The sequence below is a fragment of the Watersipora subatra genome, chromosome 11 (genome assembly GCF_963576615.1).
Source record: "Watersipora subatra chromosome 11, tzWatSuba1.1, whole genome shotgun sequence".
Taxonomy (NCBI): domain Eukaryota; kingdom Metazoa; phylum Bryozoa; class Gymnolaemata; order Cheilostomatida; family Watersiporidae; genus Watersipora; species Watersipora subatra.
Window position 1 is genome coordinate 16,687,266 of NC_088718.1, and position 26,191 is coordinate 16,713,456.

Here is a 26,191-nt window from a genome sequence, read left to right on the forward strand (position 1 = left end):
GAAAGCTGCAACTGTGGATCATGCCATACCTATTGTACTTGTAGCTTCCATTGCAATGAAATTTACAACTGTGGGTCATGTCATACCCAATGTCCTCGTAGCTTCCATTGCAATGAAGGATACAACCATAGATCATGTCATACCTATTGTACTTCTAGCTTCCATTGCAATGAAAGTAATAACTGTGGGTCATGTCATACCTATTGTACTCATAGCTTCTATTGCAATGAAACTAACAAATGTGGGTCATATCATACCTATTGTACTACTAGCTTCCACTGCAATGTAAATAACAACTGTTGATCATGTCATACCTTTTGTACTTGTAGCTTCCATTGCAATGAAAGCTACAACTTTGGGTCATGTCATACCCAATGTCCTTGTAGCTTCCATTGCAATGAAGGATACAACCATAGATCATGTCATACCTATTGTACTTCTAGCTTCCATTGCAATGAAAGTAATAACTGTGGGTCATGTCATACCTATTGTACTCGTAGCTTCCATTGCAGTGAAACTAACAAATGTGGGTCATGTCATACCTATTGTACTGCTAGCTTCCACTGCAATGTAAGTAACAACTGTTGGTCATGTCATACCTATTTTACTTGTAGCTTCCATTGCAATAAAAGTTACAACTGATGATTATGTCATACCTATTGTACTCCTTGTTTCTATTGCAATGAAATTACAACTGTGGGTCATGTCATACATAATGTACTTTTAGCTTCTACTGCAATAAAAGCTGCAACTGTGGATTATGTCATACCTATTGTACTTGTAGCTTCCATTGCAATGAATTCTACAACTGTTGATTATGTCATACCTATTGTACTTGTAGCTTCCACTGCAATGTAAATAACAACTGTGGGTCATGTCATACCTATTGTACTTGTAGTTTCCATTGCAATGAAAGTTGCAACTGTGCATCATGTCATACCTATTGTACTTGTAGCTTCCATTGCAATGAATTCTACAACTGTGGATTATGTCATACCTATTGTACTTGTAGCTTCCATTGCAATGAAAGTCACAACTGTGGTCACGTCATACCTATTGTACTTGTAGCTTCCATTGCAGTGAAGCCTACGTTTGTGGGTCATGTCATACCTATTGTACAGCTTTCTTTGCAATGAAAGCTATGTCATACATATTGTACTTGTAGCTTTTACTGCAATGAAAGCTGCAACTGTCGATCATGTCATACATATTGTACTTGTGGCTTCTATTGCAATGAAAGCTGCAACTGTTGATCATGTCATACCTATTGTACTTCTAGCTGCCATTGCAATGAACGTAATAACTGTGGGTCATGTCATACCTATTGTACTTGCAGCTTCCATTGCGATGAAACTTATGAATGTGGGTCATGTCATACCTATCGTACTCGTAGCTTCCAGTGCAACGAAATATACAACTGTGGATTATGTCACACCAATTGTACTTGTAGCTTCCAGTGCAATGAAGGTGACGACTGTGGGTCATGTCATGCCTATTGTACTTGTATCTTCCATTGCAATAAATGTTACAACTGATGATTATGTCATACTTATTGTACTCTTTGTTTCCATTGCAATGAATGTTACAACTGTTGATCATGTCATATTTATTGTACTTGTAGCTTTTACTGCAATGAAAGCTGCAACTGTGGGTCATGTCATACCTAATGTACTCGTAGCTTCCATTGCAATGAAAACTACAACCATAGAGCTTGTCATACCTATTGTACTTGTAGCTTCCGTTGCAACGAATTCTGCAACTGTGGATTATGTCATACTTATTGTACCTGTAGTTTCCATTGCAATGAATTTTACAACTGTGGATTATGGCATACCTATTGTACTCCTTGTTTCTATTGCAATGAAATTACAACTGTGGGTCATGTCATACCTATTGTGCCTGTAGTTTTCATTGCAATAAATTCGACAACTGTGGATTATGTCATACCTATTGTACCTGTAGTTTCCATTGCAATGAATTTTACAACTGTGGATTATGTCATACCTATTGTACTTCTGGCTTCCATAGCAATGAAAGTTACAATGGTGGGTCATGTCAGACCTATTGTGCTTGTAGCTTCCGTTGCAATGAATTCTGCAACTGTGGATTATGTCATACTTATTGTACCTGTAGTTTCCATTGCAATGAATTTTACAACTGTGGATTATGGCATACCTATTGTACTCCTTGTTTCTATTGCAATGAAATTACAACTGTGGGTCATGTCATACCTATTGTGCCTGTAGTTTTCATTGCAATAAATTCGACAACTGTGGATTATGTCATACCTATTGTACCTGTAGTTTCCATTGCAATGAATTTTACAACTGTGGATTATGTCATACCTATTGTACTTCTGGCTTCCATAGCAATGAAAGTTACAATGGTGGGTCATGTCAGACCTATTGTACTTGTAGCTTCCGTTGCAATGAATTCTGCAACTGTGGATTATGTCATACCTATTGTACCTTTAGTTTCCATTGCAATGAATTTTACAACTGTGGATTATGGCATACCTATTGTACTTCTGGCTTCCATAGCAATGAAAGTTACAATGGTGGGTCATGTCATACCTATTGTACTTCTAGCTTCCATTGCAATGAAAGTAATAACTGTGGGTCATGTCATACCTATTGTACTCGTAGCTTCCATTGCAGTGAAACTAACAAATGTGGGTCATGTCATACCTATTGTACTGCTAGCTTCCACTGCAATGTAAGTAACAACTGTTGGTCATGTCATACCTATTTTACTTGTAGCTTCCATTGCAATAAAAGTTACAACTGATGATTATGTCATACCTATTGTACTCCTTGTTTCTATTGCAATGAAATTACAACTGTGGGTCATGTCATACATAATGTACTTTTAGCTTCTACTGCAATAAAAGCTGCAACTGTGGATTATGTCATACCTATTGTACTTGTAGCTTCCATTGCAATGAATTCTACAACTGTTGATTATGTCATACCTATTGTACTTGTAGCTTCCACTGCAATGTAAATAACAACTGTGGGTCATGTCATACCTATTGTACTTGTAGTTTCCATTGCAATGAAAGTTGCAACTGGGCATCATGTCATACCTATTGTACTTGTAGCTTCCATTGCAATGAATTCTACAACTGTGGATTATGTCATACCTATTGTACTTGTAGCTTCCATTGATATGAAAGTCACAACTGTGGTCACGTCATACCTATTGTACTTGTAGCTTCCATTGCAGTGAAGCCTACGTTTGTGGGTCATGTCATACCTATTGTACAGCTTTCATTGCAATGAAAGCTATGTCATACATATTGTACTTGTAGCTTTTACTGCAATGAAAGCTGCAACTGTCGATCATGTCATACATATTGTACTTGTGGCTTCTATTGCAATGAAAGCTGCAACTGTTGATCATGTCATACCTATTGTACTTCTAGCTGCCATTGCAATGAACGTAATAACTGTGGGTCATGTCATACCTATTGTACTTGCAGCTTCCATTGCGATGAAAGTTACAACTGATGATTACGTCATACCTATTGTACTCCTTGTTTCTATTGCAATGAAATTACAACTGTGGGTCATGTCATACATAATGTACTTTTAGCTTCTACTGCAATAAAAGCTGCAACTGTGGATTATGTCATACCTATTGTACTGCTAGCTTTCACTGCAATGTAAGTAACAACTGTTGGTCATGTCATACCTATTGTACTTGTAGCTTCCATTGCAATAAAAGTTACAACTGATGATTATGTCATACCTATTGTACTCCTTGCTTCTATTGCAATGAATGTTACAACTGTGGGTCATGTCATACATATTGTATTTGTAGCTTCTACTGCAATGAAAGCTGCAACTGTGGATCATGCCATACCTATTGTACTACTAGCTTCCACTGCAATGTAAATAACAACTGTTGATCATGTCATATCTATTGTACTTGTAGCTTCCATTGCAAGAAAAGCTACAACTGTGGGTCATGTCATACCTATTGTACCTCTAGCTTCCATTGCAATGAAAGTAATAACTGTGGGTCATGTCATACCTATTGTACTTGTAGCTTCCATTGCAATGAAAGTTACAAATGTGGGTCATACCTATCGCACTTGTAGCTTCCAGTGCAACGAAATCCACAACTGTGGATTATGTCATACCTATTGTACTTGTAGCTTCCAGTGCAATGAAGGTGACAACTGTTGGTCATGTCATACCTATTGTACTTGTAGCTTCCATATCAATGAAAGTTACAACTGATGATTATGTCATACCTATTGTACTCCTTGCTTCTATTGCAATGAGTGTTACAACTGTGGGTCATGTCATACATATTGTACTTGTAGCTTCTACTGCAATGAACGCTGCAACTCTGGATTATGTCATACCTATTGTACTCCTTGCTTCTATTGCAATGAATGTTACAACTGTTGGTCATGTCATACATATTGTATTTGTAGCTTCTACTGCAATGAAAGCTGCAACTGTGGATCATGTCATACCTATTGTACTTCTAGCTTCCACTGCAATGTAAATAACAACTGTTGATCATGTCATACTTATTGTATTTGTAGCTTCCATTGCAATGAAAGTTCCAACTGAGGGTCATGTCATACCTATTTTACTTGTAGCTTCCATTGCAATGAAAGAGCTACAGCCTACCTACCAAGTACCATAGGTATGACTTGATCTTCGGTTATAGCTTTCATTGCGATTGAAGCTACGAGTACGTTAGGTGTGACATGACCCACAGTTGTAGCTTTCATTATTGTACTTTTACTGATGATTATGTCATACCTATTTTACTCCTTGCTTCTATTGCAATGAAAGTTACAACTGTGGGTCATGTCATACATATTGTACTTGTGGCTTCTACTGCAATGAAAGCTGCAACTGTGGATCATGTCATACCTGTTGTACTTCTAGCTTCCACTGCAATGTAAGTAACAACTGTGGATCATGTCATACCTATTGTACTTTTAGCTTCCACTGCAATGTAAATAACAACTGTGCATCATGTCATACCTATTGTACTTGTAGCTTCCATTGCAATGAATTCTACAACTGTGGATTATGTCATAGCTATTGTACTTGTAGCTTCCATTGAAATGAAAGTCACAACTGTGGTCATGTCATACCTATTGTACTTGTAGCTTCCATTGCAGTGAAGCCTACGTTTGTGGGTCATGTCATACCTATTGTACAGCTTTCATTGCAATGAAAGCTATGTCATACCTATTGTACTTGTAGCTTCCATTGCGATGAAAGCTGCAACTGTGGGTCATGTCGTAACTAATGTACTCGTAGCTTTCATTGCAATGAAAGCTACAGCCATAGAGCATTTCATACCTATTGTACTTGTAGCTTCCATTGCAATGAATTCTACAACTGTGGATTGTGTCATACCTATTGTACTTGTAGCTTCCATTGCAATGAAAGTTACAATTGTGGGTCATGTCATACATATTGTACTTGTAGCTTCCATTGCAATGAATTCTACAACTGTGGATTATGTCATACCTATTGTACTTGTAGCTTCCATTGCAATGAATTCTACAACTGTGGATTATGTCATACCTATTGTACTTCTGGCTTCCATAGCAATGAAAGTTACAATGGTGGGTCATGTCATACCTATGGTGCCTGTAGCTTCCATTGCAATAAAAGTTACAACTGATGATTATGTCATACCTATTGTACTCCTTGCTTCTATTGCAATGAATGTTACAACTGTGGGTCATGTCATACATATTGTATTTGTAGCTTCTACTGCAATGAAAGCTGCAACTGTGGATCATGCCATACCTATTGTACTTGTAGCTTCCATTGCAATGAAATTTACAACTGTGGGTCATGTCATACCCAATGTCCTCGTAGCTTCCATTGCAATGAAGGATACAACCATAGATCATGTCATACCTATTGTACTTCTAGCTTCCATTGCAATGAAAGTAATAACTGTGGGTCATGTCATACCTATTGTACTCATAGCTTCTATTGCAATGAAACTAACAAATGTGGGTCATATCATACCTATTGTACTACTAGCTTCCACTGCAATGTAAATAACAACTGTTGATCATGTCATACCTTTTGTACTTGTAGCTTCCATTGCAATGAAAGCTACAACTGTGGGTCATGTCATACCCAATGTCCTTGTAGCTTCCATTGCAATGAAGGATACAACCATAGATCATGTCATACCTATTGTACTTCTAGCTTCCATTGCAATGAAAGTAATAACTGTGGGTCATGTCATACCTATTGTACTCGTAGCTTCCATTGCAGTGAAACTAACAAATGTGGGTCATGTCATACCTATTGTACTGCTAGCTTCCACTGCAATGTAAGTAACAACTGTTGGTCATGTCATACCTATTTTACTTGTAGCTTCCATTGCAATAAAAGTTACAACTGATGATTATGTCATACCTATTGTACTCCTTGTTTCTATTGCAATGAAATTACAACTGTGGGTCATGTCATACATAATGTACTTTTAGCTTCTACTGCAATAAAAGCTGCAACTGTGGATTATGTCATACCTATTGTACTTGTAGCTTCCATTGCAATGAATTCTACAACTGTTGATTATGTCATACCTATTGTACTTGTAGCTTCCACTGCAATGTAAATAACAACTGTGGGTCATGTCATACCTATTGTACTTGTAGTTTCCATTGCAATGAAAGTTGCAACTGTGCATCATGTCATACCTATTGTACTTGTAGCTTCCATTGCAATGAATTCTACAACTGTGGATTATGTCATACCTATTGTACTTGTAGCTTCCATTGCAATGAAAGTCACAACTGTGGTCACGTCATACCTATTGTACTTGTAGCTTCCATTGCAGTGAAGCCTACGTTTGTGGGTCATGTCATACCTATTGTACAGCTTTCTTTGCAATGAAAGCTATGTCATACATATTGTACTTGTAGCTTTTACTGCAATGAAAGCTGCAACTGTCGATCATGTCATACATATTGTACTTGTGGCTTCTATTGCAATGAAAGCTGCAACTGTTGATCATGTCATACCTATTGTACTTCTAGCTGCCATTGCAATGAACGTAATAACTGTGGGTCATGTCATACCTATTGTACTTGCAGCTTCCATTGCGATGAAACTTATGAATGTGGGTCATGTCATACCTATCGTACTCGTAGCTTCCAGTGCAACGAAATATACAACTGTGGATTATGTCACACCAATTGTACTTGTAGCTTCCAGTGCAATGAAGGTGACGACTGTGGGTCATGTCATGCCTATTGTACTTGTATCTTCCATTGCAATAAATGTTACAACTGATGATTATGTCATACTTATTGTACTCTTTGTTTCCATTGCAATGAATGTTACAACTGTTGATCATGTCATATTTATTGTACTTGTAGCTTTTACTGCAATGAAAGCTGCAACTGTGGGTCATGTCATACCTAATGTACTCGTAGCTTCCATTGCAATGAAAACTACAACCATAGAGCTTGTCATACCTATTGTACTTGTAGCTTCCGTTGCAACGAATTCTGCAACTGTGGATTATGTCATACCTATTGTACCTGTAGTTTCCATTGCAATGAATTTTACAACTGTGGATTATGTCATACCTATTGTACTTCTGGCTTCCATAGCAATGAAAGTTACAATGGTGGGTCATGTCATACCTATTGTGCCTGTAGCTTTCATTGCAATAAATTCGACAACTGTGGATTATGTCATACCTATTGTACCTGTAGTTTCCATTGCAATGAATTTTACAACTGTGGATTATGTCATACCTATTGTACTTCTGGCTTCCATAGCAATGAAAGTTACAATGGTGGGTCATGTCATACCTATTGTGCTTGTAGCTTCCGTTGCAATGAATTCTGCAACTGTGGATTATGTCATACTTATTGTACCTGTAGTTTCCATTGCAATGAATTTTACAACTGTGGATTATGGCATACCTATTGTACTTCTGGCTTCCATAGCAATGAAAGTTACAATAGTGGGTCATGTCATACCTATTGTGCCTGTAGTTTTCATTGCAATAAATTCGACAACTGTGGATTATGTCATACCTATTGTACCTGTAGTTTCCATTGCAATGAATTTTACAACTGTGGATTATGTCATACCTATTGTACTTCTGGCTTCCATAGCAATGAAAGTTACAATGGTGGGTCATGTCAGACCTATTGTACTTGTAGCTTCCGTTGCAATGAATTCTGCAACTGTGGATTATGTCATACCTATTGTACCTTTAGTTTCCATTGCAATGAATTTTACAACTGTGGATTATGGCATACCTATTGTACTTCTGGCTTCCATAGCAATGAAAGTTACAATGGTGGGTCATGTCATACCTATTGTACTTGTAGCTTCCATTGCAATGAAAGTTACAACTGTGGGTTATGTCATACCTATTGTACTTGTAACTTCTATTGCAATTAAAGCTGCAACCGTGGATCATGTCATACCTATTGTACTTCTAGCTTCCATTGCAATGAAACTTACAAATGTGGGTCATGGCATACCTATTGTACTGCTAGCTTCCACTGCAATGTAAGTAACAACTGTTGGTCATGTCATACCTATTTTACTTGTAGCTTCCATTGCAATAAAAGTTACAACTGATGATTATGTCATACCTATTGTACTCCTTGCTTCCATTGCAATGAAACTTACAAATGTGGGTCATGTCATACCTATTGTACTGCTAGCTTCCACGGCAATGTAAGTAACAACTGTTGGTCATGTCATACCTATTTCACTTGTAGCTTCCATTGCAATAAAAGTTACAACTGATGATTATGTCATACCTATTGTACTCCTTGCTTCTATTGCAATGAATGTTACAACTGTGGGTCATGTCATACATATTGTATTTGTAGCTTCTACTGCAATGAGAGCTGCAACTGTGGATCATGCCATACCTATTGTACTTGTAGCTTCCATTGCAATGAAAGTTACAACTGTGGGTCATGTCATACCCAATGTCCTCGTAGCTTCCATTGCAATGAAGGATACAACCATAGATCATGTCATACCTATTGTACTTCTAGCTTCCATTGCAATGAAAGTAATAACTGTGGGTCATGTCATACCTATTGTACTCATAGCTTCTATTGCAATGAAACTAACAAATGTGGGTCATGTCATACCTATTGTACTACTAGCTTCCACTGCAATGTAAATAACAACTGTTGATCATGTCATACCTTTTGTACTTGTAGCTTCCATTGCAATGAAAGCTACAACTGTGGGTCATGTCATACCCAATGTCCTTGTAGCTTCCATTGCAATGAAGGATACAACCATAGATCATGTCATACCTATTGTACTTCTAGCTTCCATTGCAGTGAAACTAACAAATGTGGGTCATGTCATACCTATTGTACTGCTAGCTTCCACTGCAATGTAAGTAACAACTGTCGGTCATGTCATACCTATTTTACTTGTAGCTTCCGTTGCAATAAAAGTTACAACTGATGATTATGTCATACCTATTGTACTCCTTGCTTCTATTGCAATGAATGTTACAACTGTGGGTCATGTCATACATATTGTATTTGTAGCTTCTACTGCAATGAAAGCTGCAACTGTGGATCATGCCATACCTATTGTACTACTAGCTTCCACTGCAATGTAAATAACAACTGTTGATCATGTCATATCTATTGTACTTGTAGCTTCCATTGCAAGGAAAGCTACAACTGTGGGTCATGTCATACCTATTGTACCTCTAGCTTCCATTGCAATGAAAGTAATAACTGTGGGTCATGTCATACCTATTGTACTTGTAGCTTCCATTGCAATGAAAGTTACAAATGTGGGTCATACCTATCGCATTTGTAGCTTCCAGTGCAACGAAATCCCCAACTGTGGATTATGTCATACCTATTGTACTTGTAGCTTCCAGTGCAATGAAGGTGACAACTGTTGGTCATGTCATACCTATTGTACTTGTAGCTTTCATATCAATGAAAGTTACAACTGATGATTATGTCATACCTATTGTACTCCTTGCTTCTATTGCAATGAGTGTTACAACTGGGGGTCATGTCATACAAATTGTACTTGTAGCTTCTACTGCAATGAACGCTGCAACTCTGGATTATGTCATACCTATTGTACTCCTTGCTTCTATTGCAATGAATGTTACAACTGTTGGTCATGTCATACATATTGTATTTGTAGCTTCTACTGCAATGAAAGCTGCAACTGTGGATCATGTCATACCTATTGTACTTCTAGCTTCCACTGCAATGTAAATAACAACTGTTGATCATGTCATACTTATTGTACTTGTAGCTTCCATTGCAATGAAAGTTCCAACTGAGGGTCATGTCATACCTATTTTACTTGTAGCTTCCATTGCAATGAAAGAGCTACAGCCTACCTACCAAGTACCATAGGTATGACTTGATCTTCGGTTATAGCTTTCATTGCGATTGAAGCTACGAGTACGTTAAGTGTGACATGACCCACAGTTGTAGCTTTCATTATTGTACCTTTACTGATGATTATGTCATACCTATTTTACTCCTTGCTTCTATTGCAATGAAAGTTACAACTGTGGGTCATGTCATACATATTGTACTTGTGGCTTCTACTGCAATGAAAGCTGCAACTGTGGATCATGTCATACCTGTTGTACTTCTAGCTTCCACTGCAATGTAAATAACAACTGTGGATCATGTCATACCTATTGTACTTTTAGCTTCCACTGCAGTGTAAATAACAACTGTGGGTCATGTCATACCTATTGTACTTGTAGTTTCCATTGCAATGAAAGTTGCAACTGTGCATCATGTCATACCTATTGTACTTGTAGCTTCCATTGCAATGAATTCTACAACTGTGGATTATGTCATACCTATTGTACTTGTAGCTTCCATTGCAATGAAAGTCACAACTGTGGTCATGTCATACCTATTGTACGTGTAGCTTCCATTGCAGTGAAGCCTACGTTTGTGGGTCATGTCATACCTATTGTACAGCTTTCATTGCAATGAAAGCTATGTCATACCTATTGTACTTGTAGCTTCCATTGCGATGAAAGCTGCAACTGTGGGTCATGTCGTAACTAATGTACTCGTAGCTTTCATTGCAATGAAAGCTACAACCATAGAGCATGTCATACCTATTGTACTTGTAGCTTCCATTGCAATGAATTCTACAACTGTGGATTGTGTCATACCTATTGTACTTGTAGCTTCCATTGCAATGAAAGTTACAATTGTGGGTCATGTCATACATATTGTACTTGTAACTTCCATTGCAATGAAATCTACAACTGTGGATCATGTCATACCTATTGTACTTGTAGCTTCCATTGCAATGAATTCTACAACTGTGGATTATGTCATACCTATTGTACTTGTAGCTTCCATTGCAATGAATTCTACAACTGTGGATTATGTCATACCTATTGTACTTCTGGCTTCCATAGCAATGAAAGTTACAATGGTGGGTCATGTCATACCTATTGTGCTTGTAGCTTCCGTTACAATGAATTCTGCAACTGTGGATTATGTCATACATATTGTACCTGTAGTTTCCATTGCAATGAATTTTAAAACTGTGGAATATGTCATACCTATTGTACTTCTGGCTTCCATAGCAATGAAAGTTACAATGGTGGGTCATGTCATACCTATGGTGCCTGTAGCTTTCATTGCAATAAATTCGACAACTGTGGATTATGTCATACCTATTGTACCTGTAGTTTCCATTGCAATGAATTTTACAACTGTGGATTATGTCATACCTATTGTACTTCTGGCTTCCATAGCAATGAAAGTTACAATGGTGGGTCATGTCAGACCTATTGTGCTTGTAGCTTCCGTTGCAATGAATTCTGCAACTGTGGGTTATGTCATACCTATTGTACCTGTAGTTTCCATTGCAATGAATTTTACAACTGTGGATTATGGCATACCTATTGTACTTCTGGCTTCCATAGCAATGAAAGTTACAATGGTGGGTCATGTCATACCTATTGTACTTGTAGCTTCCATTGCAATGAAAGTTACAACTGTGGGTTATGTCATACCTATTGTACTTATAACTTCTATTGCAATTAAAGCTGCAACCGTGGATCATGTCATACCTATTGTACTTCTAGCTTCCATTGCAATGAAACTTACAAATGTGGGTCATGTCATACCTATTGTACTGCTAGCTTCCACTGCAATGTAAGTAACAACTGTTGGTCATGTCATACCTATTTTACTTGTAGCTTCCATTGCAATAAAAGTTACAACTGATGATTATGTCATACCTATTGTACTCCGTGCTTCCATTGCAATGAAACTTACAAATGTGGGTCATGTCATACCTATTGTACTGCTAGCTTCCACTGCAATGTAAGTAACAACTGTTGGTCATGTCATACCTATTTCACTTGTAGCTTCCATTGCAATAAAAGTTACAACTGATGATTATGTCATACCTATTGTACTCCTTGCTTCTATTGCAATGAATGTTACAACTGTGGGTCATGTCATACATATTGTATTTGTAGCTTCTACTGCAATGAAAGCTGCAACTGTGGATCATGCCATACCTATTGTACTTGTAGCTTCCATTGCAATGAAAGTTACAACTGTGGGTCATGTCATACCCAATGTCCTCGTAGCTTCCATTGCAATGAAGGATACAACCATAGATCATGTCATACCTATTGTACTTCTAGCGTCCATTGCAATGAAAGTAATAACTGTGGGTCATGTCATACCTATTGTACTCATAGCTTCTAATGCAATGAAACTAACAAATGTGGGTCATATCATACCTATTGTACTACTAGCTTCCACTGCAATGTAAATAACAACTGTTGATCATGTCATACCTTTTGGACTTGTAGCTTCCATTGCAATGAAAGCTACAACTGTGGGTCATGTCATACCCAATGTCCTTGTAGCTTCCATTGCAATGAAGGATACAACCATAGATCATGTCATACCTATTGTACTTCTAGCTTCCATTGCAATGAAAGTAATAACTGTGGGTCATGTCATACCTATTGTACTCGTAGCTTCCATTGCAGTGAAACTAACAAATGTGGGTCATGTCATACCTATTGTACTGCTAGCTTCCACTGCAATGTAAGTAACAACTGTTGGTCATGTCATACCTATTTTACTTGTAGCTTCCATTGCAATAAAAGTTACAACTTATGATTATGTCATACCTATTGTACTCCTTGCTTCTATTGCAATGAATGTTACAACTGTGGGTCATGTCATACATATTGTATTTGTAGCTTCTACTGCAATGAAAGCTGCAACTGTGGATCATGCCATACCTATTGTACTTGTAGCTTCCATTGCAATGAAAGTTACAACTGTGGGTCATGTCATACCCAATGTCCTCATAGCTTCCATTGCAATGAAGGATACAACCATAGATCATGTCATACCTATTGTACTTCTAGCTTCCATTGCAATGAAAGTAATAACTGTGGGTCATGTCATACCTATTGTACTCATAGCTTCTATTGCAATGAAACTAACAAATGTGGGTCATGTCATACCTATTGTACTACTAGCTTCCACTGCAATGTAAATAACAACTGTTGATCATGTCATACCTTTTGTACTTGTAGCTTCCGTTGCAATGAAAGCTACAACTGTGGGTCATGTCATACCCAATGTCCTCGTAGCTTCCATTGCAATGAAGGATACAACCATAGAACATGTCATAACTATTGTACTTCTAGCTTCCATTGCAATGAAAGTAATAACTGTGGGTCATGTCATACCTATTGTACTCGTAGCTTCCATTGCAGTGAAACTAACAAATGTGGGTCATGTCATACCTATTGTAGTGCTAGCTTCCACTGCAATGTAAGTAACAACTGTTGGTCATGTCATACCTATTTTACTTGTAGCTTCCATTGCAATAAAAGTTACAACTGATGATTATGTCATACCTATTGTACTCCTTGTTTCTATTGCAATGAAATTACAACTGTGGGTCATGTCATACATAATGTACTTTTAGCTTCTACTGCAATAAAAGCTGCAACTGTGGATTATGTCATACCTATTGTACTGCTAGCTTTCACTGCAATGTAAGTAACAACTGTTGGTCATGTCATACCTATTGTACTTGTAGCTTCCATTGCAATAAAAGTTACAACTGATGATTATGTCATACCTATTGTACTCCTTGCTTCTATTGCAATGAATGTTACAACTGTGGGTCATGTCATACATATTGTATTTGTAGCTTCTACTGCAATGAAAGCTGCAACTGTGGATCATGCCATACCTATTGTACTACTAGCTTCCACTGCAATGTAAATAACAACTGTTGATCATGTCATATCTATTGTACTTGTAGCTTCCATTGCAAGGAAAGCTACAACTGTGGGTCATGTCATACCTATTGTACCTCTAGCTTCCATTGCAATGAAAGTAATAACTGTGGGTCATGTCATACCTATTGTACTTGTAGCTTCCATTGCAATGAAAGTTACAAATGTGGGTCATACCTATCGCACTTGTAGCTTCCAGTGCAACGAAATCCACAACTGTGGATTATGTCATACCTATTGTACTTGTAGCTTCCAGTGCAATGAAGGTGACAACTGTTGGTCATGTCATACCTATTGTACTTGTAGCTTCCATATCAATGAAAGTTACAACTGATGATTATGTCATACCTATTGTACTCCTTGCTTCTATTGCAATGAGTGTTACAACTGTGGGTCATGTCATACATATTGTACTTGTAGCTTCTACTGCAATGAACGCTGCAACTCTGGATTATGTCATACCTGTTGTACTCCTTGCTTCTATTGCAATGAATGTTACAACTGTTGGTCATGTCATACCTATTGTACTTGTAGCTTCCATTGCAATGAAAGTCACAACTGTGGTCACGTCATACCTATTGTACTTGTAGCTTCCATTGCAGTGAAGCCTACGTTTGTGGGTCATGTCATACCTATTGTACAGCTTTCATTGCAATGAAAGCTATGTCATACCTATTGTACTTGTAGCTTCCATTGCGATGAAAGCTGCAACTGTGGGTCATGTCGTAACTAATGGACTCAGAGCTTTCATTGCAATGAAAGCTACAACCATAGAGCATGTCATACCTATTGTACTTGTAGCTTCCATTGCAATGAATTCTACAACTGTGGATTGTCTCATACCTATTGTACTTGTAGCTTCCATTGCAATGAAAGTTACAATTGTGGGTCATGTCATACATATTGTGTTTGTAGCTTCCATTGCAATGAAATCTACAACTGTGGATCATGTCATACCTATTGTACTTGTAGCTTCCATTGCAATGAATTCTACAACTGTGGATTATGTCATACCTATTGTACTTGTAGCTTCCATTGCAATGAATTCTACAACTGTGGATTATGTCATACCTATTACACTTGTAGTTTCCAGTGCAATGAAGGTGACAACTGTGGGTCATGTCATAACTATTGTGAAAGTAGCTTCCATTGCAATGAAAGTTACAACTGTTGGCCATATCATACAAATTGTACTTGTAGCTTCAATTGCAATGAAAGCTGCAACTGTGGATCATGTCATACCTATTGTACCTCTAGCTTCCATTGCCATGAAAGTAATAACTGTGGGTCATGTCATACCTATTGTACTTGTAGCTTCCATTGCAATGAAAGTTACAAATGTGGGTCATACCTATCGCACTCGTAGCTTCCAGTGCAACGAAATCCACAACTGTGGATTATGTCATACCTATTGTACTTGTAGCTTCCAGTGCAATGAAGGTGACAACTGTTGGTCATGTCATACCTATTGTACTTATAGCTTCCATATCAATGAAAGTTACAACTGATGATTATGTCATACCTATTGTACTCCTTGCTTCTATTGCGATGAGTGTTACAACTGTGGGTCATGTCATACATATTGTACTTGTAGCTTCTACTGCAATGAACGCTGCAACTCTGGATTATGTCATACCTATTGTACTCCTTGCTTCTATTGCAATGAATGTTACAACTGTGGGTCATGTCATACATATTGTATTTGTAGCTTCTACTGCAATGAAAGCTGCAACTGTGGATCATGTCATACCTATTGTACTTCTAGCTTCCACTGCAATGTAAATAACAACTGTTGATCATGTCATACTTATTGTACTTGTAGCATCCATTGCAATGAAAGTTCCAACTGAGGGTCATGTCATACCTATTTTACTTGTAGCTTCCATTGCAATGAAAGCTACAACTGTGAATTATGTCATACCTATTGTACCTGTAGTTTCCATTGCAGTGAATTTTTCAACTGTGAATTATGTCATACCTTTTGTACTTGTAGTTTCTAGTGCAATGAAGGTGACAACTGTGGGTCATGTCATAACTATTGTACTTGTAGCTTCCATTGCAATGAAAGTTACAACTGATGATTATGTCATACCTATTGTACTCCTTTCTTCTATTGCAATGAATGTTACAACTGTTGGTCATGTCATACCTATTGTATTTCTAGCTTCCATTGCAATGAAAGTAATAACTGTGGGTCATGTCATACCTATTGTACTCGTAGCTTCCATTGCAATGAAACTTAAAAATGTGGGTCTTGTCATACCTATCGTACTTGTAGCTTCCAGTGCAATGAAGGTGACAACTGTGGGTCATGTCATACCTATTGTACTTGTAGCTTCCATTGCAATGAAAGTTACAACTGATGATTATGTCATACCTATTGTACTGCTAACTTCCACTGCAATGTAAGTAACAACTGTTGGTCATGTCCTACCTATTGTACTTGTAGCTTCCATTGCAATGAAAGTTGCAACTGATGATTATGTCATACCTATTGTACTCTTTGCTTCTATTGCAATGATTGTTACAACTGTGGGTCATGTCATGCATATTGTACTTGTAGCTTCTACTGCAATGAAAGCTGCAACTGTGGTTCATGTCATACCTACTGTACTACTAGCTTCCAATGCAATGTAAATAACAACTGTTGATCATGTCATACCTATTGTACTTGTAGCTTCCATTGCAATGAAAGCTACAACTGTTGGTCATGTCATACCTACTGTACTACTAGCTTCCACTGCAATGTAAATAACAACTGTTGATCATGTCATACCTATTGTACTTCTAGCTTCCATTGCAATGAACGTAATATCTGTGGGTCATGTCATACTTATTGTACTTGCAGCTTCCATTGCAATGAACCTTACAACTGTGGGTCATTTCAGACCTATTGTACTTGTAGCTTCCATTGCAATAAAAGTTACAACTGATGATTATGTCATACTTATTGTACTCCTTGTTTCCATTGCAATGAATGTTACAACTGTTGGTCATGTCATACATATTGTACTTGTAGCTTTTACTGCAATGAAAGCTGCAACTGTCGATCATGTCATACATATTGTACTTGTGGCTTCTATTGCAATGAAAGCTGCAACTGTTGATCATGTCATACCTATTGTACTTCTAGCTGCCATTGCAATGAACGTAATAACTGTGGGTCATGTCATACCTATTGTACTTGCAGCTTCCATTGCGATGAAACTTATGAATGTGGGTCATGTCATACCTATCGTACTCGTAGCTTCCAGTGCAACGAAATATACAACTGTGGATTATGTCACACCAATTGTACTTGTAGCTTCCAGTGCAATGAAGGTGACGACTGTGGGTCATGTCATGCCTATTGTACTTGTATCTTCCATTGCAATAAATGTTACAACTGATGATTATGTCATACTTATTGTACTCTTTGTTTCCATTGCAATGAATGTTACAACTGTTGATCATGTCATATTTATTGTACTTGTAGCTTTTACTGCAATGAAAGCTGCAACTGTGGGTCATGTCATACCTAATGTACTCGTAGCTTCCATTGCAATGAAAACTACAACCATAGAGCTTGTCATACCTATTGTACTTGTAGCTTCCGTTGCAACGAATTCTGCAACTGTGGATTATGTCATACCTATTGTACCTGTAGTTTCCATTGCAATGAATTTTACAACTGTGGATTATGTCATACCTATTTTACTTCTGGCTTCCATAGCAATGAAAGTTACAATGGTGGGTCATGTCATACCTATTGTGCCTGTAGCTTTCATTGCAATAAATTCGACAACTGTGGATTATGTCATACCTATTGTACCTGTAGTTTCCATTGCAATGAATTTTACAACTGTGGATTATGTCATACCTATTCTACTTCTGGCTTCCATAGCAATGAAAGTTACAATGGTGGGTCATGTCATACCTATTGTGCTTGTAGCTTCCGTTGCAATGAAAGCTGCAACTGTGGATCATGTCATACCTATTGTACTTCTAGCTTCCACTGCAATGTAAATAACAACTGTTGATCATGTCATACTTATTGTACTTGTAGCTTCCATTGCATTGAAAGTTCCAACTGAGGGTCATGTCATACCTATTTTACTTGTAGCTTCCATTGCAATGAAAGAGCTACAGCCTACCTACCAAGTACCATAGGTATGACTTGATCTTCGGTTATAGCTTTCATTGCGATTGAAGCTACGAGTACGTTAGGTGTGACATGACCCACAGTTGTAGCTTTCATTATTGTACTTTTACTGATGATTATGTCATACCTATTTTACTCCTTGCTTCTATTGCAATGAAAGTTACAACTGTGGGTCATGTCATACATATTGTACTTGTGGCTTCTACTGCAATGAAAGCTGCAACTGTGGATCATGTCATACCTGTTGTACTTCTAGCTTCCACTGCAATGTAAGTAACAACTGTGGATCATGTCATACCTATTGTACTTTTAGCTTCCACTGCAATGTAAATAACAACTGTGGGTCATGTCATACCTATTGTACTTGTAGTTTCCATTGCAATGAAAGTTGCAACTGTGCATCATGTCATACCTATTGTACTTGTAGCTTCCATTGCAATGAATTCTACAACTGTGGATTATGTCATACCTATTGTACTTGTAGCTTCCATTGCAATGAAAGTCACAACTGTGGTCATGTCATACCTATTGTACTTGTAGCTTCCATTGCAGTGAAGCCTACGTTTGTGGGTCATGTCATACCTATTGTACAGCTTTCATTGCAATGAAAGCTATGTCATACCTATTGTACTTGTAGCTTCCATTGCGATGAAAGCTGCAACTGTGGGTCATGTCGTAACTAATGTACTCGTAGCTTTCATTGCAATGAAAGCTACAACCATAGAGCATGTCATACCTATTGTACTTGTAGCTTCCATTGCAATGAATTCTACAACTGTGGATTGTGTCATACCTATTGTACTTGTAGCTTCCATTGCAATGAAAGTTACAATTGTGGGTCATGTCATACATATTGTACTTGTAGCTTCCATTGCAATGAAATCTACAACTGTGGATCATGTCATACCTATTGTACTTGTAGCTTCCATTGCAATGAATTCTACAACTGTGGATTATGTCATACCTATTGTACTTGTAGCTTCCATTGCAATGAATTCTACAACTGTGGATTATGTCATACCTATTGTACTTCTGGCTTCCATAGCAATGAAAGTTACAATGGTGGGTCATGTCATACCTATTGTGCTTGTAGCTTCCGTTGCAATGAATTCTGCAACTGTGGATTATGTCATACATATTGTACCTGTAGTTTCCATTGCAATGAATTTTACAACTGTGGATTATGTCATACCTATTGTACTTCTGGCTTCCATAGCAATGAAAGTTACAATGGTGGGTCATGTCATACCTATGGTGCCTGTAGCTTTCATTGCAATAAATTCGACAACTGTGGATTATGTCATACCTATTGTACCTGTAGTTTCCATTGCAATGAATTTTACAACTGTGGATTATGTCATACCTATTGTACTTCTGGCTTCCATAGCAATGAAAGTTACAATGGTGGGTCATGTCAGACCTATTGTGCTTGTAGCTTCCGTTGCAATGAATTCTGCAACTGTGGGTTATGTCATACCTATTGTACCTGTAGTTTCCATTGCAATGAATTTTACAACTGTGGATTATGGCATACCTATTGTACTTCTGGCTTCCATAGCAATGAAAGTTACAATGGTGGGTCATGTCATACCTATTGTACTTGTAGCTTCCATTGCAATGAAAGTTACAACTGTGGGTTATGTCATACCTATTGTACTTGTAACTTCTATTGCAATTAAAGCTGCAACCGTGGATCATGTCATACCTATTGTACTTCTAGCTTCCATTGCAATGAAACTTACAAATGTGGGTCATGTCATACCTATTGTACTGCTAGCTTCCACTGCGATGTAAGTAACAACTGTTGGTCATGTCATACCTATTTTACTTGTAGCTTCCATTGCGATAAAAGTTACAATTGATGATTATGTCATACCTATTGTACTCCTTGCTTCCATTGCAATGAAACTTACAAATGTGGGTCATGTCATACCTATTGTACTGCTAGCTTCCACTGCAATGTAAGTAACAACTGTTGGTCATGTCATACCTATTTCACTTGTAGCTTCCATTGCAATAAAAGTTACAACTGATGATTATGTCATACCTATTGTACTCCTTGCTTCTATTGCAATGAATGTTACAACTGTGGGTCATGTCATACATATTGTATTTGTAGCTTCTACTGCAATGAAAGCTGCAACTGTGGATCATGCCATACCTATTGTACTTGTAGCTTCCATTGCAATGAAAGTTACAACTGTGGGTCATGTCATACCCAATGTCCTCGTAGCTTCCATTGCAATGAAGGATACAACCATAGATCATGTCATACCTATTGTACTTCTAGCTTCCATTGCAATGAAAGTAATAACTGTGGGTCATGTCATACCTATTGTACTCATAGCTTCTATTGCAATGAAACTAACAAATGTGGGTCATATCATACCTATTGTACTACTAGCTTCCACTGCAATGTAAATAACAACTGTTGATCATGTCATACCTTTTGTACTTGTAGCTTCCATTGCAATGAAAGCTACAACTGTGGGTCATGTCATACCCAATGTCCTTGTAGCTTCCATTGCAATGAAGGATACAACCATAGATCATGTCATACCTATTGTACTTCTAGCTTCCATTGCAATGAAAGTAATAACTGTGGGTCATGTCATACCTATTGTACTCGTAGCTTCCATTGCAGTGAAACTAACAAATGTGGGTCATGTCATACCTATTGTACTGCTAGCTTCCACTGCAATGTAAGTAACAACTGTTGGTCATGTCATACCTATTTTACTTGTAGCTTCCATTGCAATAAAAGTTACAACTGATGATTATGTCATACCTATTGTACTCCTTGTTTCTATTGCAATGAAATTACAACTGTGGGTCATGTCATACATAATGTACTTTTAGCTTCTACTGCAATAAAAGCTGCAACTGTGGATTATGTCATACCTATTGTACTTGTAGCTTCCATTGCAATGAATTCTACAACTGTTGATTATGTCATACCTATTGTACTTGTAGTTTCCATTGCAATGAAAGTTGCAACTGTGCATCATGTCATACCTATTGTACTTGTAGCTTCCATTGCAATGAATTCTACAACTGTGGATTATGTCATACCTATTGTACTTGTAGCTTCCATTGCAATGAAAGTCACAACTGTGGTCACGTCATACCTATTGTACTTGTAGCTTCCATTGCAGTGAAGCCTACGTTTGTGGGTCATGTCATACCTATTGTACAGCTTTCATTGCAATGAAAGCTATGTCATACATATTGTACTTGTAGCTTTTACTGCAATGAAAGCTGCAACTGTCGATCATGTCATACATATTGTACTTGTGGCTTCTATTGCAATGAAAGCTGCAACTGTTGATCATGTCATACCTATTGTACTTCTAGCTGCCATTGCAATGAACGTAATAACTGTGGGTCATGTCATACCTATTGTACTTGCAGCTTCCATTGCGATGAAAGTTACAACTGATGATTATGTCATACTTATTGTACTCCTTGTTTCTATTGCAATGAAATTACAACTGTGGGTCATGTCATACATAATGTACTTTTAGCTTCTACTGCAATAAAAGCTGCAACTGTGGATTATGTCATACCTATTGTACTGCTAGCTTTCACTGCAATGTAAGTAACAACTGTTGGTCATGTCATACCTATTGTACTTGTAGCTTCCATTGCAATAAAAGTTACAACTGATGATTATGTCATACCTATTGTACTCCTTGCTTCTATTGCAATGAATGTTAAAACTGTGGGTCATGTCATACATATTGTATTTGTAGCTTCTACTGCAATGTAAATAACAACTGTTGATCATGTCATATCTATTGTACTTGTAGCTTCCATTGCAAGAAAAGCTACAACTGTGGGTCATGTCATACCTATTGTACCTCTAGCTTCCATTGCAATGAAAGTAATAACTGTGGGTCATGTCATACCTATTGTACTTGTAGCTTCCATTGCAATGAAAGTTACAAATGTGGGTCATACCTATCGCACTTGTAGCTTCCAGTGCAACGAAATCCACAACTGTGGATTATGTCATACCTATTGTACTTGTAGCTTCCAGTGCAATGAAGGTGACAACTGTTGGTCATGTCATACCTATTGTACTTGTAGCTTCCATATCAATGAAAGTTACAACTGATGATTATGTCATACCTATTGTACTCCTTGCTTCTATTGCAATGAGTGTTACAACTGTGGGTCATGTCATACATATTGTACTTGTAGCTTCTACTGCAATGAACGCTGCAACTCTGGATTATGTCATACCTATTGTACTCCTTGCTTCTATTGCAATGAATGTTACAACTGTTGGTCATGTTATACATATTGTATTTGTAGCTTCTACTGCAATGAAAGCTGCAACTGTGGATCATGTCATACCTATTGTACTTCTAGCTTCCACTGCAATGTAAATAACAACTGTTGATCATGTCATACTTATTGTACTTGTAGCTTCCATTGCAATGAAAGTTCCAACTGAGGGTCATGTCATACCTATTTTACTTGTAGCTTCCATTGCAATGAAAGAGCTACAGCCTACCTACCAAGTACCATAGGTATGACTTTATCTTCGGTTATAGCTTTCATTGCGATTGAAGCTACGAGTACGTTAGGTGTGACATGACCCACAGTTGTAGCTTTCATTATTGTACTTTTACTGATGATTATGTCATACCTATTTTACTCCTTGCTTCTATTGCAATGAAAGTTACAACTGTGGGTCATGTCATACATATTGTACTTGTGGCTTCTACTGCAATGAAAGCTGCAACTGTGGATCATGTCATACCTGTTGTACTTCTAGCTTCCACTGCAATGTAAGTAACAACTGTGGATCATGTCATACCTATTGTACTTTTAGCTTCCACTGCAATGTAAATAACAACTGTGGGTCATGTCATACCTATTGTACTTGTAGTTTCCATTGCAATGAAAGTTGCAACTGTGCATCATGTCATACCTATTGTACTTGTAGCTTCCATTGCAATGAATTCTACAACTGTGGATTATGTCATACCTATTGTACTTGTAGCTTCCATTGCAATGAAAGTCACAACTGTGGTCATGTCATACCTATTGTACTTGTAGCTTCCATTGCAGTGAAGCCTACGTTTGTGGGTCATGTCATACCTATTGTACAGCTTTCATTGCAATGAAAGCTATGTCATACCTATTGTACTTGTAGCTTCCATTGCGATGAAAGCTGCAACTGTGGGTCATGTCGTAACTAATGTACTCGTAGCTTTCATTGCAATGAAAGCTACAACCATAGAGCATGTCATACCTATTGTACTTGTAGCTTCCATTGCAATGAATTCTACAACTGTGGATTGTGTCATACCTATTGTACTTGTAGCTTCCATTGCAATGAAAGTTACAATTGTGGGTCATGTCATACATATTGTACTTGTAGCTTCCATTGCAATGAAATCTACAACTGTGGATCATGTCATACCTATTGTACTTGTAGCTTCCATTGCAATGAATTCTACAACTGTGGATTATGTCATACCTATTGTACTTGTAGCTTCCATTGCAATGAATTCTACAACTGTGGATTATGTCATACCTATTGTACTTGTAGCTTCCATTGCAATGAAAGTCACAACTGTGGTCACGTCATACCTATTGTACTTGTAGCTTCCATTGCAGTGAAGCCCACGTTTGTGGGTCATGTCATACCTATTGTACAGCTTTCATTGCAATGAAAGCTATGTCATACATATTGTACTTGTAGCTTTTACTGCATTGAAAGCTGCAACTGTCGATCATGTCATACATATTGTACTTGTGGCTTCTATTGCAATGAAAGCTGCAACTGTTGATCATGTCATACCTATTGTACTTCTAGCTGCCATTGCAATGAACGTAATAACTGTGGGTCATGTCATACCTATTGTACTTGCAGCTTCCATTGCGATGAAACTTATGAATGTGGGTCATGTCATACCTATCGTACTCGTAGCTTCCAGTGCAACGAAATATACAACTGTGGATTATGTCACACCAATTGTACTTGTAGCTTCCAGTGCAATGAAGGTGACGACTGTGGGTCATGTCATGCCTATTGTACTTGTATCTTCCATTGCAATAAATGTTACAACTGATGATTATGTCATACTTATTGTACTCTTTGTTTCCATTGCAATGAATGTTACAACTGTTGATCATGTCATATTTATTGTACTTGTAGCTTTTACTGCAATGAAAGCTGCAACTGTGGGTCATGTCATACCTAATGTACTCGTAGCTTCCATTGCAATGAAAGTTACAAATGTGGGTCATACCTATCGCACTCGTAGCTTCCAGTGCAACGAAATCCACAACTGTGGATTATGTCATACCTATTGTACTTGTAGCTTCCAGTGCAATGAAGGTGACAACTGTTGGTCATGTCATACCTATTGTACTTGTAGCTTCCATATCAATGAAAGTTACAACTGATGATTATGTCATACCTATTGTACTCCTTGCTTCTATTGCAATGAGTGTTACAACTGTGGGTCATGTCATACATATTGTACTTGTAGCTTCTACTGCAATGAACCCTGCAACTCTGGATTATGTCATACCTATTGTAATCCTTGCTTCTATTGCAATGAATGTTACAACTGTTGGTCATGTCATACATATTGTATTTGTAGCTTCTACTGCAATGAAAGCTGCAACTGTGGATCATGTCATACCTATTGTACTTCTAGCTTCCACTGCAATGTAAATAACAACTGTTGATCATGTCATACTTATTGTACTTGTAGCTTCCATTGCAATGAAAGTTCCAACTGAGGGTCATGTCATACCTATTTTACTTGTAGCTTCCATTGCAATGAAAGAGCTACAGCCTACCTACCAAGTACCATAGGTATGACTTGATCTTCGGTTATAGCTTTCATTGCGATTGAAGCTACGAGTACGTTAGGTGTGACATGACCCACAGTTGTAGCTTTCATTATTGTACTTTTACTGATGATTATGTCATACCTATTTTACTCCTTGCTTCTATTGCAATGAAAGTTACAACTGTGGGTCATGTCATACATATTGTACTTGTGGCTTCTACTGCAATGAAAGCTGCAACTGTGGATCATGTCATACCTGTTGTACTTCTAGCTTCCACTGCAATGTAAATAACAACTATGGATCATGTCATACCTATTGTACTTTTAGCTTCCACTGCAATGTAAATAACAACTGTGGGTCATGTCATACCTATTGTACTTGTAGTTTCCATTGCAATGAAAGTTGCAACTGTGCATCATGTCATACCTATTGTACTTGTAGCTTCCATTGCAATGAATTCTACAACTGTGGATTATGTCATACCTATTGTACTGCTAGCTTTCACTGCAATGTAAGTAACAACTGTTGGTCATGTCCTACCTATTGTACTTGTAGCTTCCATTGCAATGAAAGTTGCAACTGATGATTATGTCATACCTATTGTACTCTTTGCTTCTATTGCAATGATTGTTACAACTGTGGGTCATGTCATGCATATTGTACTTGTAGCTTCTACTGCAATGAAAGCTGCAACTGTGGATCATGTCATACCTACTGTACTACTAGCTTCCAATGCAATGTAAATAACAACTGTTGATCATGTCATACCTATTGTACTTGTAGCTTCCATTGCAATGAAAGCTACAACTGTGGGTCATGTCATACCTACTGTACTACTAGCTTCCACTGCAATGTAATAAAACAACTGTTGATCATGTCATACCTATTGTACTTCTAGCTTCCATTGCAATGAACGTAATATCTGTGGGTCATGTC